Source organism: Gavia stellata, unplaced genomic scaffold (assembly GCF_030936135.1).
Source record: "Gavia stellata isolate bGavSte3 unplaced genomic scaffold, bGavSte3.hap2 HAP2_SCAFFOLD_134, whole genome shotgun sequence".
Taxonomy (NCBI): Eukaryota; Metazoa; Chordata; class Aves; order Gaviiformes; family Gaviidae; genus Gavia; species Gavia stellata.
Window position 1 is genome coordinate 51,464 of NW_026776641.1, and position 14,402 is coordinate 65,865.

Consider the following 14,402-nt stretch of genomic DNA (forward strand, 5'->3'; position numbering starts at 1 on the left):
CAAAGTCGTACATTAAAGAAGAATCACTAAAAATTAAATTTCAAGTCCCAGAAATTGAGTCTCCTCTTATAACCTTATGCCCAATTGCATCTTCTCCCTTTACCCTTTGGCCTGTGTGGTAGGGTACCTTACACCCAAAATCAAATTGTGGACTCTGAAAGCATTTGCTTTCATCATTGCGCCCAGCCAGAGAGAAGAAAGCAGGATTATTGGACATTTTAATGTTTCACAGCATAATACTGCTATCATAGTGGGAACAGCAAGGCACTGAGGAGATTGCCCTTTTTTTATGGCCTTCAAGCTCAGATGGGAATCAGTCTTGTTATATTCCTCAGACCCAGTAGACAGAGCCCAGGATGAGCAGAGCTTTCCCAAGCTTCCTGGCAATTATGCTATTTCAGTGGCTGAGTGACACGCCACCAAGCACACCACGCATCTCTAAGCTCCACAATCCCTTCATCTATTTATTACTGCTTTTCAGAAAGACCACTGTGAAGCCCAAGTGTATGGGGGAAACCTCTTCATCAACAGTGCTTTCAATGGGCCCTTTGTGGGTGCATGGCTGTCCAGGACACAGCTGGGGAGCTGAGTTCTGCTTTTGGCACGATTTGTTGGGTGTCCTTGGGCAAGTCCCTTTTTCCCTGGGTCACCTGCATAAAGGATCATAATACTAGCTCACATGAAACATTCCGAGACCACTTTTAAGGAGCTAGATCCTATTGTATAAGAAAACACCAGCAGATGTTAAGGATAATGTCCCATCTATTTTTATTTGGAAAAATATAGAATCATTAAAATCCATTAGCCTTTATCCTTCCCTCTGAAAAGCTTTTTTGTATACATAGTTTTGCTGTCCATAGCTGGGGAGATTTAACAAGGCAAGTTTGAACCCAAAAAAAGTCACACTGTACTGAAATGTGCTGTCAGCTATCCACAGGTGCACACCATATGGCAAAAATGTGGTTATGAGAAGGTATAGCTCCAAACCGTAAATACATTCATGTCAATATGCTCTGATACACAAGCTGGGTCACTGGGATTTTTTCTAGTCTCGGCTTTTGTCAGATGGCTAAAGCTTGCTTGCCTCAATGCCTGTTAAATCAGAGAAGCTCAGTACGTGCAAACACGGAGGTTCAGACTAGTCTGAGCAAACCAGCAGAGATAGAAAGAACAAGTATCTCTGGAATCAGTCACCCGGCTTAGCAACCACTACTACCCTCCTTGTTTCTTGCCTCTCCACGTTAAAATTCCTTGGAGTGGGAAAGCACTTTGTTGTATTTGCAAATTAATATACTACAGCCATGTTCCTTGTACATATTAAAAAAACCTGCAATTAACTACCAAGCTGGCTAGCCAATTGAAGAATAGATTTGATTCTGTTTTTTCACGTTACCAAGCCTATTTAATTTAAGGTTTGCAAAAAGTAGACTTGATGACTCCTGCTTTGTTCTCTCCAATATTCAAACCATTGCAAACAGTAGTGTAAAATATTACCAAACTATGTGCAAAATAAATATACTATATTCGCTACATAATAAATAGGATGAAAACCTACAGGGAATCAGATAGCCTTTTGATGTGGACTTTGGGACCAGAGTGACATAGACGACTTCAAAACCTGAAGCTCAACCCCATTTTGTGTCAAAAACTTCAAGGAGAAAATTTACGGATTGTTGGCCTCTCATTCCAAAAAGGCTGGGGTTTTTTAGATGTATAGGGCTTTTTTTTTTTTTTTTTTTTTTAAATATTTGCTACAAATGAGTTGTTTCCAGTTTAATGGGGGGGAAAGAAATGAGGGAAAGCTGCACTGAAAATTAGGAGACAAAACTGGGCAGAGTAACTCTTGAGGCACACTGCCAAAAAAAAAAATCCAGGAGAGAGAGTATTTCTGAAATACTAGTCACAGACCAGGCAGAGAGGTGGTTCTCTATTTCCACAGCTTATATGAACAGAAATGACACCTGGATATCACTGGTAAAGAACTGACAGGAAGACGGAATTTCAAAAGCACTGAAAATTGGTCTTATTGCTCCCAATGCCGTCCATTATCGTAAACCAAGCTGGATCAGCACCGGATATTTTGCAACTCTAATAAGCTCCACTGAAAACACAGATTTGATTAAAGTCAATAGTTTGGGAACAATGAATGCATACTAACACTTTGATGTTATTTTAATAGAATTTTGCTGGCTCTATTCATCCACTCTCCTGGGCTAACTCGCTTTTTTTAAGCAAGTGAAAGGGATTGAATTTTATTCAGGACATGTGTGTCACAAAGAAGAAGCAAGTATCTTTTAGAATCCTGCTTTGAAAATGGTAACAAGGATGGGTTAGTTACTGATATTGGTTTCTAAAGTATATATATTAGCATTGTGTTTCAAACAGTTTTACTGCTTTCAAACATTACTCTTCATCTCCCTCACATTTAAAATGTCCCTGACACATGAGTTTTTCTTCTGCTTTGTCAAATTATTTATCTTTTGACATTTTGTTTTTGTATTTCATGAAGGCCCCCAAAGCAGTAGTCTGTGTGAACTAAAAAATTAGCATTATTCTATAGGTGAAAACCTATCTTTTGTTTTGCTATTTCATATCACTCAATAACATGAAATGCCAACTTGTCTTGTTGATTCTTAGCCTTTTTTACTTCAACTATTTAAATGGTTTAAAGACTCGCACAATAAAGTCTCATAAGGTCTCGATTATTCTTCATTCATCTATACTAAACTGTTTTAGTCAACAATTGACCTTGATCTATTACAAGTCTCATTGTATCTGGTTACATTTGCTCTTGGAATTTATTGCTCTTCTTTCATCCACGCTTTTGACCAACACTAATCTACTCTGTTTTTCATTTTCTAAGCATCCCACATAGTTCAGAACCTTATTGATATTCTGGATTCATATGTTCTGATTTATTTGAGTTTCTCCTAACTATCACTGCAGACAAAGGCAGCTTTATTGTAGAACACTAACTGGAAATGGAAAAGTGCTACTTTGTTAGACTGTATTATGAATTCCTCTCCCATCTCCCCAAAGCAAAGTGGTTCTATTATGTGTTTTGGATTACAGACCCCAGACTAAAACCTGCGCATATTCAAGTCTCACCAAGCAACAGCACAAATCCCAAGCAGAGACCAGAAAAGTCACAATTGGCAGCTGTTGAATTTGTATCAGCTGGTAACTGAGGTAAACCACATCATTGCCAAGCATGGTTTATCTTTCAGTGCAGCCACCAAGATCTGAATTAAACAAGACCAATTTTTTTTCTAATTAGAAATGAGGAGGATGCAATGAGCATCCATTCTAGACACTTTTCTGAGGGGGCATCACATGGAAGCAAATATGTAAACACACAAAGCAGGCCAGCTTGCCAGAGACATTGTAGAAGTTCGAGCAATTGAAACATTGATTACAAGATATTAAAAAAGAAAGGGTTTTTTTTTTGTTTTTTTAATCCATTAGGCCCCTGTGTGGGAGAAGATGGGGTCACGGAACCAATCCTCTGCTCTAGCACAAAACCCATATGGCTCAGCAGGGGAGGGACTGCTGGTTTCCACACATCCATCTTCCATCCTGTTAGAAAGCAAGTTGGGATTAAATCCATCCTCCTGCACAAGCACTGCGTGAGGGCAGAGTTTGAACTCTGTCATCTCTGCAGCCTTGGGCGGGATGGGGTAAGGGGGTGGGAGCCTAATTTTTTACCAGCAGACCACAACAGAACAGTAAACTTCTAGGGAAATGTTTCTTTAACAATAAATGTCAGCTCATTACTACAGCTGACATTATTATCAGCATCATTATTAGAAAAGTATAAATTCTGGTGAAATCCTGATTTAGGGAAAAGTCTTTGAAACACTGATTTTTCCTTTTAGAAAAATAATTTAATTTTATACTATATTTTTAATTCAGAGTTCCACAGCAATCCACATGTACTTACTTTAACCTATATCTCTCTATAGGTTCTTTTTTTCTAAAATAGGGGTTTAGAAAAAATACAAGTTAATTTGCTTTGCTTTTTCCATTACGAGGAAAAATTCCCATCTAGCTCTAATTGATGTTTATCTTCATAGATTTCTTTATCACCATCAACCTCCAGACAAATCATGCTCCAGCTGAAGGTGAAGTGGTTTCTATAGGGTGTTATATCATATCAGTATGCCACATTGAAGATGTGCTGGGTATGTGTAGCATCAATCCAATGTGGTGCTCCTGCTCTATCACATTTCGCTAACATAACAACTAAAAAAGAAAAGGTAAATGTAAATGAAATATCCAGCTAACACAATTTGGAAATCAATGGTCGTTCATAACTTCTCCATTTGTTCTGGGTTTGAATGTGAGGTATTGTGGTTGAAGTTCTTATTTTTAATTAGCTTAAGCAGGAATGTGTTCATTACTTGTAAAACATGCTCTGGAAGCTAGGCAGTATGCAGAGCTGAAAAGTAAACCCTCATCAGAGAATGTTCTGAGGGCCCCACAAGCTGTACCACGCACTTTTCAGAGTACTAGAAGTTGGGAAACTATTTGTCAAAATCGATGAAATACTGCCCTCTTCGGATTAAATTTGGTCTAGAGGTAGCTGCACTTGCAAGGAAAGAAAAGAGATCTGAAGAAAGAATAAAGGGACAAAAGATGCGGCTTGGCAACTGGGTGAACCTTCTACAGCGGTTGTTCATTGGGGAACCTTCATAATTTCTGAGTGGCAAATACAGTGACCCCCATCAAAGCGAGAGATATGGGTAGCCTGAATAAGAGCAACACGCAATGTACCGGTGTATTTTAGGATAATAGCGTAATGAAAAGAAAGGTGCCATGAAATGCAAGCAGCAGATGGATGCCTGACAGTAAGCAGGCGGTGGTTCTTGGTGTAATTAAGCAATGGAACTTCTTGCTGCTCAGTTTTGTGCATACTAACCTTTTGAACCGTTCAAAACCAAGGAATCCAAGCCCCCAAAAGAAAAGCCCATTGGAGAGCTTTCACACACAAAAACACATTCAGGAAGTCTCTGAGCTGCAAACTGCTGGGTGAGCGTGCTGCAAAAGTACCACCATTTGCTTGCCTCTGTCTTATGCCCTTTCCTAGGTATTCTCCCCTGGCAGCTCTCACTGACTCACTTCTAGTACCTTCAGTGCTCACCTTAGTGAAGTATTCCTCCCTTAATGGCAAAACTGACTTGCACACTAGCCACTAGGTAAGGCATTTTGCAGACCTACAAGCAGAAGAGGGTTCAAAAATAACATGAGTAAGATGCGCTCATACAGAAATTTGTACACGCTGAACCATTTGTCTGATTAGTTTGACTGTTTTTATGATAACTTCCTCACGCAGAGTTGCACACAACATTGTTCCAGCTGTAAGTCACCACACACTCTGAAAATCTGATTGCTTTTCAGACCTTTTACGAGAAAGATGGGCACAGCAGGATCTGAACCTTCATTGAGCATCTGCACAGCTGAGGGTCCAGGACATCGCTTTACCCTTTCACAAGATGAGGCCTAATCCTTCTCGCACGTCCTGCAACTTCTGCTGCAGAGATGAAAAGTGCTCTTGTTCATCCCTTCCTTTTTTTGACCCTTTGAGACTCCCGTGGAGAGAACTGAGGAAGTAATCCTTATGCTCCCATCCTGGTAAAACCCACAACTCCATTCAGCTTTCACACGTCTCAAACAAAATGGAAATCACCATCTAAGGAAACTGCTGCTTTCTCTCCACCATGGTGGACTGACGTGGATGCCACTTCCATTTTGACACAGTTTTACAAGTGAAAGAGTTCTTTAAAAGGCTGTAATTCCTTCAAATGCATTGTAAAATACTTCTGGTATAGAACATCTTTAAATACGTTCAGTGTATGAACAACACAAATCTTTTTGTACTGAAATATTTTATTTGTATTTCTTTAATGTTGAATTGTAAAAATACTTTTACGTAACAAAATTTAAAAATGTAGAAATTGTGTCACATTTTAATACCTGTCAATTGCAGTGCGTTTTTGTGCAGAATGCATATAACAAGATGATCTAGTATTAATGTACACAGTTCTTAATTGTATGCTATAAATTTAAGTGTATGCAAAACTCTTCACACTAGAAAGAAAAAAAAAATAAAGGAAGATTTTTTGGCAAGTAACATTGCAAGTTACATGCTGCATTCTGTCCTTAGGTAGGTACCCTGTTGCAAGTGAGAGCAGAATCTACATCCCAGAATTTTTAGAGTAGACTTGGTATAAAAGCGTACTTGCAAAGGAGCCAACCTCAGTGGCATGGTTTGGATCACTGACAGTGACTGCTACACTCATTTATTAATATGACCTACAAGAAAGAAATACTACCTTGCACTTAGCTACATTTCTTCATGAAGTGGGCACTTAAGAAGGTCTTCTATGGCATGTTAGAATGACTAGTTCCAAAAGCATGAACAAGACGTTTTGTGGCCAAATATTGTCAGGCTAAACCAAAACATCAAGCAGTTTGGTTTGCTTTTGTACTGTGGCGTGAGCTGCTATGCTTATAGACTACACTGGAATATTGAGACGTTACATTATGGAACGTATATGTAGATGACATGTGGCTGCCTAAAATGTTCCACAAAATATTCCAGCACTAGCTGCTAGGGGAGATGGGAAGAAGAAAGTGTCCATGTTTCTAAAGGCCATTCCTGAAATATATGCCATGCAATTCAAGTGGCTGTCTTATTCTTTAAGGACGTCAGCTTTGCGATTTTTCATTTGGGAACATCTGCACTTTTGAAGTTCTGACCACTATCGGATATCATAGGAAACTCAGAGGCCAAAATTCACCCTCACCAGAGTTTCATGGGGCCCAGATGAGTTGCTGGCACGTATGGTGCCTTGTGGCAGCTCCCCTGAAACCAGGGAGGAACAGTATTAAAAACCAGTACTTGGTCTCTCAGCATTTCATCGGACGCCATGCTGAGAACAGAATTGCACTGGCTCAGGGCAGGGTCGACAATGAATATAGATCTGGATGCTCTGGGTTGTGGCCACTCAGGTCTTGAAGGCTGATTTGCAGGCTCAGGGATCCAACCTCGTCTCTGGGCAACCCACTCCAGTGCTTCATGATCCTCACAGGGATTTTGGTTTTGATCCCTTACCTCCAGCCTGAACCTCTCTAGTTTCAGGAGGTGCCGCCGTCTCTCACCCTCCCACCAGGCAGTGCTGGGAAGAGCCTGTCCCCATCCCCTTGATACCTTCCCCATAGGCACCGGGGTGTGCTGTGAGGTGCCCCGATGCCTCCTCTGCTCCATGCTGAACCAGCCCCAGCCCCACAGACCCTCCTTGCCTCCCCTGAGCCTCTCTGCTCTGTCAACGTGTCTCCGGGACCCCACGTGGGATGTAGTGCCCGCATGAGGCCTGGTGGGTGCTGAGCAAAGGGGATCACCCTTGTGCCCTCCAGCTAGGGCAGAAAGAGAGGAGAAAACCCTGATGTCACCGAGTCCCCGAGCGATGGGTTCTGTTGTCAGCGACGGATGGGCTGTGTCACCTAGCGATGGTGACCAGGCGACCCTCGCTGCTCCTATGCGGGCACTGAGTCCCACTGAGCTGGCTCATGCCCACACTCCAGCTGAGCAGCTTGTGAGGCTGGAGTGCTGAGCGAGGCCTTGGAGCTGGTGTCCTGACTGGGGAGCTGTTGCTTGCAGCTCTCTGTGCCCGACCCCAGAGCCGTCAGCAGATTATCCCCGGCCCTGCCAGCTTTAGGCAGCCGGGGCACCCAGGAGGCGCGCTCGAAGCAGCAGCGGTGAGCTGGGTGGGGAAACCTCACCCTGGGGAGCTGGGAGGGTTTCCTTCTTGAGGGACCTGGGCATTTCTTCCACCCCTCGCCGGGCCACCCAATGACCGTGGCCTCTCTTCCTTTTCCAGCACAACACCCGCTGCTGCAGCGCCAAAGGGAGGGAGCAGTTCATCACCCCCGGCTCCCCCCGCCCACCGCAGTGAGTGGAGAGCATGGCCATGGAGGTAGGCGACCGCTGTCCAGTATGCCTGGACAGCTGGGATGATGCTGCCTACGTGATGCCGTGCCTCCACCAATTCTGTTACGGGTGCATCCTGCGGTGGGCTCAGAGCAAGCCCGAGTGCCCCCTCTGCAAGAGGAGAGTGCAGTCCATCGTGCACTCGGTGCGGGCGGACGATAACTTTGAAGAGGTCGTCCTGAGACCATCTGGGTTGGCATCAGCGTCGACTGGGACCCGCCAGGCAAGAGGAGCGCCCAGGCAGCCAGCCACCCAGAGCCCCCCGCGCCCTGTCACACCCCAGCCGCGGGTGGTGGAGTCGGGGCCCAGGCCTCCAGTGAGCGGCCTCCAGCCCGACACCTGGGCCTCCCTCTTCGACGAGCACCCAGCTCTCCTCCAGCGCTTTCTGCCCTGGCTGCAACAGCAGCTGGGGCTGATCTTTAAGGAGGAGCCTTCAACGGCAGCTGTGCTGGAGGACCTCATCCTGTCTGTCCTGGGCTTCTTTGGGCTGGACGAAGGGGTCCTGGTCCGGCTGCTGCAGGCCAGCCTCCAGGATCGCGCGGCGACGTTCGTACGGCAGCTGATCAACGTCGCCGTGCAGCGCTGCAGCAGGGAGGCCCACCGCCTGCTGGGCCTCGAGGACGGCCATGCCGTCGAGGAGCGGGAGGGCAGCCCTGCGGCTGCCCCTCGGCCTGCTGCCTCCCGAAGGGGGTCTCCTGCCCCTGGCCCAGGCCCCTCCGGCAGCCCTGCGGGAGCCGGCGAAGAGGAGCGCCCCGGCACCTCAAGCGCTGCTCTTCGTGGGGGTCCCAGCAGCCCCCCCGACGCCCCCGTTCCCACCCACGGGGAGCAGGAAGAGCCGCAGGAGGATGCGTGTGAGGCTGGGGCAGGTCCCTCCACTCCCAGCCGGGGCAGGGACCGCTCCCCTGGAGGGCCTCGGCGAGCCCCGAAGAGGAGGGCCGGCAGCTCCCCGGACTCTTGCCAGCCACCCAAGAGGCCACCCCACCGGCCCAACTAGGACCAGGCCCCAGGAGCTGCCGAAACCAGGGCCGGGCCAGCAGCTGGGGCGCCAGCCGGCCTGCAAGTCCATCAGAAGGCCCCAGATCTATCAATCCAAATAAACTGCCCGCAGGCAAGTGCGGCCCAGCTCCAGGCCTGCATCTCTGCAGCTGGTCCCCGGACAGATGTTTCCAGCCGGGGGGTCTCCAGGGCCAGCCCGTGCCCCATCGCTCATCACCCCAGGCCCGTCCTCCTCCTCACCGCACCCTCTGCCCCACGTTGCGGGGCTCCGCTCTCCTACCAGCCTGCGCTGCCCGGGGCAGCCTCCCTACGGCGGCACCCAAACCCTCCTCCTGCGCCGAGTCACCAATGGTGCTGCTCTCTGCATCAACCTGGGGTCGTACCCTGCCAAGGCATCAGCCCCAAGAACTGCAGCACGGGGAAGCCCAAAGCCCTGCACCTGGGGAGGGACAACCCCCGGCACCAGCACTGCGGCAGGCTGCCTGGCTGGAAAGCAGAAACAGCCCTGGAGGTCCTGGGGGCACCTACTTTTTTGGAAGTAAAAAGATTTCCTTCAAGCTCAAGCTCTGAACACCCAGAGATGCTTAAGAATCTCAGTTTTCATTACGAGGAAATGTTTTTGATCCTTGTGACTGCAGAGGAAAAGCTGAAAAGAAACAAAGAGGAGCAAAGCAGAGAGAGTAAGTAAACAAAACTCCGGGTTTCCCCACTTTCTGACTGTATAGCACCAAGAAACCCCGACAAACCAAAGCCAGGGAGTTTGGTGACCAATTTTCTTGAATTCAATTGCAATTTTGCAAATTTTGCAACTTGCAATTTGCAAATTTTCCAAATTTCAGAGCAGAGGTTATGTAGCACCTGTTCAAAACACTAAGGCTATTAAAAGGCTATTAAAAGGCTAGCTCTGCCCTGAAAATATTTTTTTTTTCCCACAGTAGACATTTGGGCAGCCTGATGGATCACTATTCAAAGTCTGCATGAGAGATCCTTGGTCTTGTACGCACTTCTAGGCTCGTTGTAATACTAACTACATGGGCAATTACCTAAAGGCTATGTACCTCAGGTATCTCAGGGACATCTCAGGTACCTCAGAGAAGTAGGACATGAACTTGACGTCGGGGCCAACACACACAGGGCTGTTTACATTTCCCTGGGACTGCAGAACATTTCTGGAGAGTCTTACCTGCTCTTTAACTGACTGAATGCTTCATGTGTTCTTTCTCTCTCCAGGACTTCCCCTGCCTCCCTGCCTTCAGGGAAAGTACACCAGAGTCTACCGACTCATTGGAACAAGTAAGTTTATTTCTGACCACGCAGAGATACAAATCTGGATACACGTGCAGCAAAATGCCCCTTTGTGAAACCTGGTGAAAAGAACGCAAAGGAGAAGTAACACAGTCACATCGCAAGCAGTTACCTCTTACTTTGACAGAGGGCCTTGGCAAAAAAAACCCAAACCAAACCATGCCAAAACTGGACCGTTAGTCGATACTGTAAGAAGAATACAAAGGCTTTGCTGAGACTGCCAATTAAGCATGCACTGGGTAAGATGGGGAACAACTGAGTTGTATGCATTTACAGCTAAATCCCAAGTTATTCATCAGTATATGAATAATTATTTTCTCCAGCGTGCCTTGAGTTTGTCTAGATTTAAGAAAATGCTTCGCTGTCCTGAGCAGCTCCTTCTTATGGAGTGTGTTATAAATTCCTGGGCACGTAGCCTTTGTGAATGTTTTGGAGAATCCTGAAGTCCAGTAATCAGAAGCAAGCGAGGTGGTACCGCCAGGATACTGCAGCCAAAAGCAGGTATCAAGCTTGTCATTCCAGGCATAGGGGAGGTCATGGCAGTATGGCTTCTGGACTGCAGCTGACTGTATGCCTGTAGTCTCACTCAGAGAGACGCATACTCTTTCTTAGGAGTCACTCTTTCCTAATATTCCCTCCTTTTCTTCTCCATCTATATATTCTACGTTTTTCCTTTCATCTCCTCTCTTTGGCTTGTATTTAATGTTTCTGCCCCATAGACAGTACCTCGCTCAAACAATTCTGAAACAAGGAATTGGTGGGCCTTCCTGTGCACATTCAAGTGTGAAAAGGGCCAACCTAAATTAATCCTGAAACAACTCTGAAGACCAAAACTCTTTCATGTAGCCTGCTTTAGTCTTTTGTCTGTTTTAGAACAGGGAGTTTTACTTACTACAATTAAATCCACAAGATAAATAGAGGGAGATTAAACCATGATTTTTTTTTCCCCACTGTCGAATAGATGGGTTAGTTCTGCTGTACGCAGGTTCACTGTACGCAGCAGTAGTGTCTATCATTCCAATGCAGCTTATCGGGTCTGTAGTTGTTCTTATTTTAATAATAAGCATATAAATTCTTTAACTTGGCAGATTGTTTGGGATCAACAGAGAAAGACTTTCTTTTTCATCTCTTGGAAAATAATGTTGCTGTCTGGCTGATGAGCACTAGCTCTCCTTTCCAGCATCTTCACACTACGCCAGACAAATTAGACAAGGTGCCACATCACCCCGTTCCATCTCACCGTAAAGTTTTCAGTAACACAAGAAACACTGCTTCGTGTATCTTCACATCGGGAAGTACAGGTGCGGATGTGTGCTAACAAAGTACAACTGCAGCTCTCTGAAAATTTAGCTGGTATAAATTTAGCAACAAAACAGGCGCACAAAAAGACAGAACTTGAATTTTTAAGCCAAGATAGGGAGAAATTCATTTAGTTAAAAGCATAGTACACTTTAAACCATTTTTGTCTTGGCATAACAAGGGCGTAATTCCAGTTAGTGACCTTTCACATAGCTATTCCATGGCTGAACTTTATTTCTTAAACATAAGGCCAATAAAGTCAGTCTCTAACAGCTGCTCAGATTCCATAGTGACAGAATTTCACAGGTCTATACTAAAAAGAAATATGGGCAGTACAAGTGCTTGGGCCTTGGGAGAAAAGTGTTCCCCTGAGACTGACCTGAATAATGAAGCTTCACCTTACTTCCCTGGGAAGCAAAGGGGAATCCTTCCTCTTGTCAAGCCAATCAACTTTGTAAAAGTTTTTCCTATTGCAAATAGCAGCCGAGCAGCACAGCGGCTCTTCAGAAGCTTTCCCATTCTCGCTTTGTGGCGAGGGAACACTGTGTGCGCGGTCGGTCTGCACTCGCCTGTGAAGGGTATGGACTTTCTCCCACAGACACAGCAGATGAGAGGATTTAATAGCCTTACAGGCAGAAAGACTAAAGAAGCTGAGAGACTAAGGAGATGTACTCATGAGGTAAAGACTAAAGGAGGGGACAGACAAAGACTCAGAAGAAAAGACAATTCTCCCTCTACCTTCCAAACATAATTCTGTTTGCAGCAAAATTATTAATGCAAGCAGTACATTTATAATTATTTGCTTTTCTCCCATTGACAGGTTTCCCAAAAGCCGCTATCATCACTCATCTAAGAGCTCTATCTGCCTGCTTAGCATTTACTCAGTGTGGTGCAGTTTCTCAGCATATTCTGAAGCTCACTCTTCCCTTGTACCACATGAGTGCTTCTCGGCATCAGTGGATGCACTGAATTAGGCAATCTTTGCCTTCTAGTGAATTTTCATTAACTTGAGAATGCTGTAACATTCTGTTGTTTGGCAAGTATCTCCGTTTGGTGAGTAACTCAAATATTATGTCTACCAATAGACTTGTGTCATTTTCTCATTTTTATCACCTTCTACGGTCTGCAAACAATATCTAAGATACATGCCTAGTTTTTGAAGCTTAGAACAGATGCCAATCGTTACACAGATCCACCATAACATGACTTGAGGTCTGCGTATTGCTCATACCACTGCGTATGTTCTGCAGGTTTAACTTAGAATCATATTTGTATCCTGTACCAAAAGTCTAAAAGGGCATTCACATAGGCATCTCGGCAGTCAGGCTTGATTTTTAGTGTCAGAAGGTACAAATGCATTGCGGAAGCTTTAACTAACCTTCAGAAGAAGGTCAACTAAATCTGTGTTGGAGCTTTTTGAGTCACATATTTGAGTAACACCTACAGAATTGGATTCTTTATATTAAAGGGAAGGAAAGGAAGAACTACGGAGCCTCCCCTTTTGATTCTGATAAGGGGGGTTATTTGTAGAGAGCTAGCAACCAGGTGTTTTTTCAGGTATGTCCTCCTGTCCTGTCCTTAGAGTCTTGCCCAGATGCTGGTTTTTGGTATGCTAAGTATACACCTGGACTGTTTTAAAAGCCATTTCAGTGCTTTGTTTCTTAGGGAACAGCATGGGCAGGCATGCTGGGCTACAGCAACTGATCCCAAGACTGCTGCTGCCGAACCAAAACACAAAAGGGATGGGAAAAGGCACCTTAAAAGTGCAAGGAATACACCCCTCGTGTACTCCCCACAGGACGACCTTCTGCAACAGGACAGGAGAGCATCATCTGCAAAGAGCAGGAAAGGGCCCCACATTACATCTTCTGAAAGTTTGAGCAGACCGTTTTGTGCTGTTAGGGGATGCCGAGAGGCATTCGGCAGTTTTGCCTCTCCCTAAATACTGACAAATTGCCTGAAAGGCACAAATTTGACTGCGAACAAGATGGGAACCTAACGGAGAAAGCACACAGAGAGAGTATACATTTAGAGAGAAGTGTAATTTTTAGATAGTTTAAAGAATTGAGGAAAGCTATTTTTTCACTAATAGGTTACTGTACTAAGTAAATGTATCTTCAAATGCAGTTAGCATAGGTTATCTACGGTGCCTCAGGACAGCAGTGCCCTCTTCTCGGAAAAACCTTTGGAACAGACTTGTCTTTATGGTTCCATTAGATGGAGAAAATCTATATGGAGCTCTAGGGTCTATATATCTGGAACTGATTAAACCTGTTTGCATTTATGTGTTCTCTGACTAAAGCTTTTTTTAGCTAGCTTACTACCAAAGATACTATCAGTACTAACTGATGAACATCTACACATGTGTAAATTCTTATTAAAGCAGATAAAAACAATCTTAGAAAAAACCCTCAAAATTACAAAAAACATATCGTTACTTTAAAAAACATCTTAGGGGAGGATAATAGGATGAATGCTGAACTCACAATTTTCTGAGTGGACAGATAATTCAGTCCCTTCTGAAAAAAACAGATGTGTCTTGAGAAAGAGTTCATCCTAATCAAGAGTGACAAACAAAAATATGAAATTCTCATGCAAAATTGGATTTAAGATCAAATCAATCTTGAAAATTTTTCAGCAGTCCATATGTAGGCTCTTTCCAATATAACTTGCAACCATGGTTGACTGATTTTGTGAAAACCAGACAGGCTGAGAGTTGTTCTTCTCAACCTCCCTGACTTGACTCTAGAAGAAGAGCAGGGGCCCAGGGACAATGATGCATAGAACCAGTGTACTCCGAGGCTCTGAGATA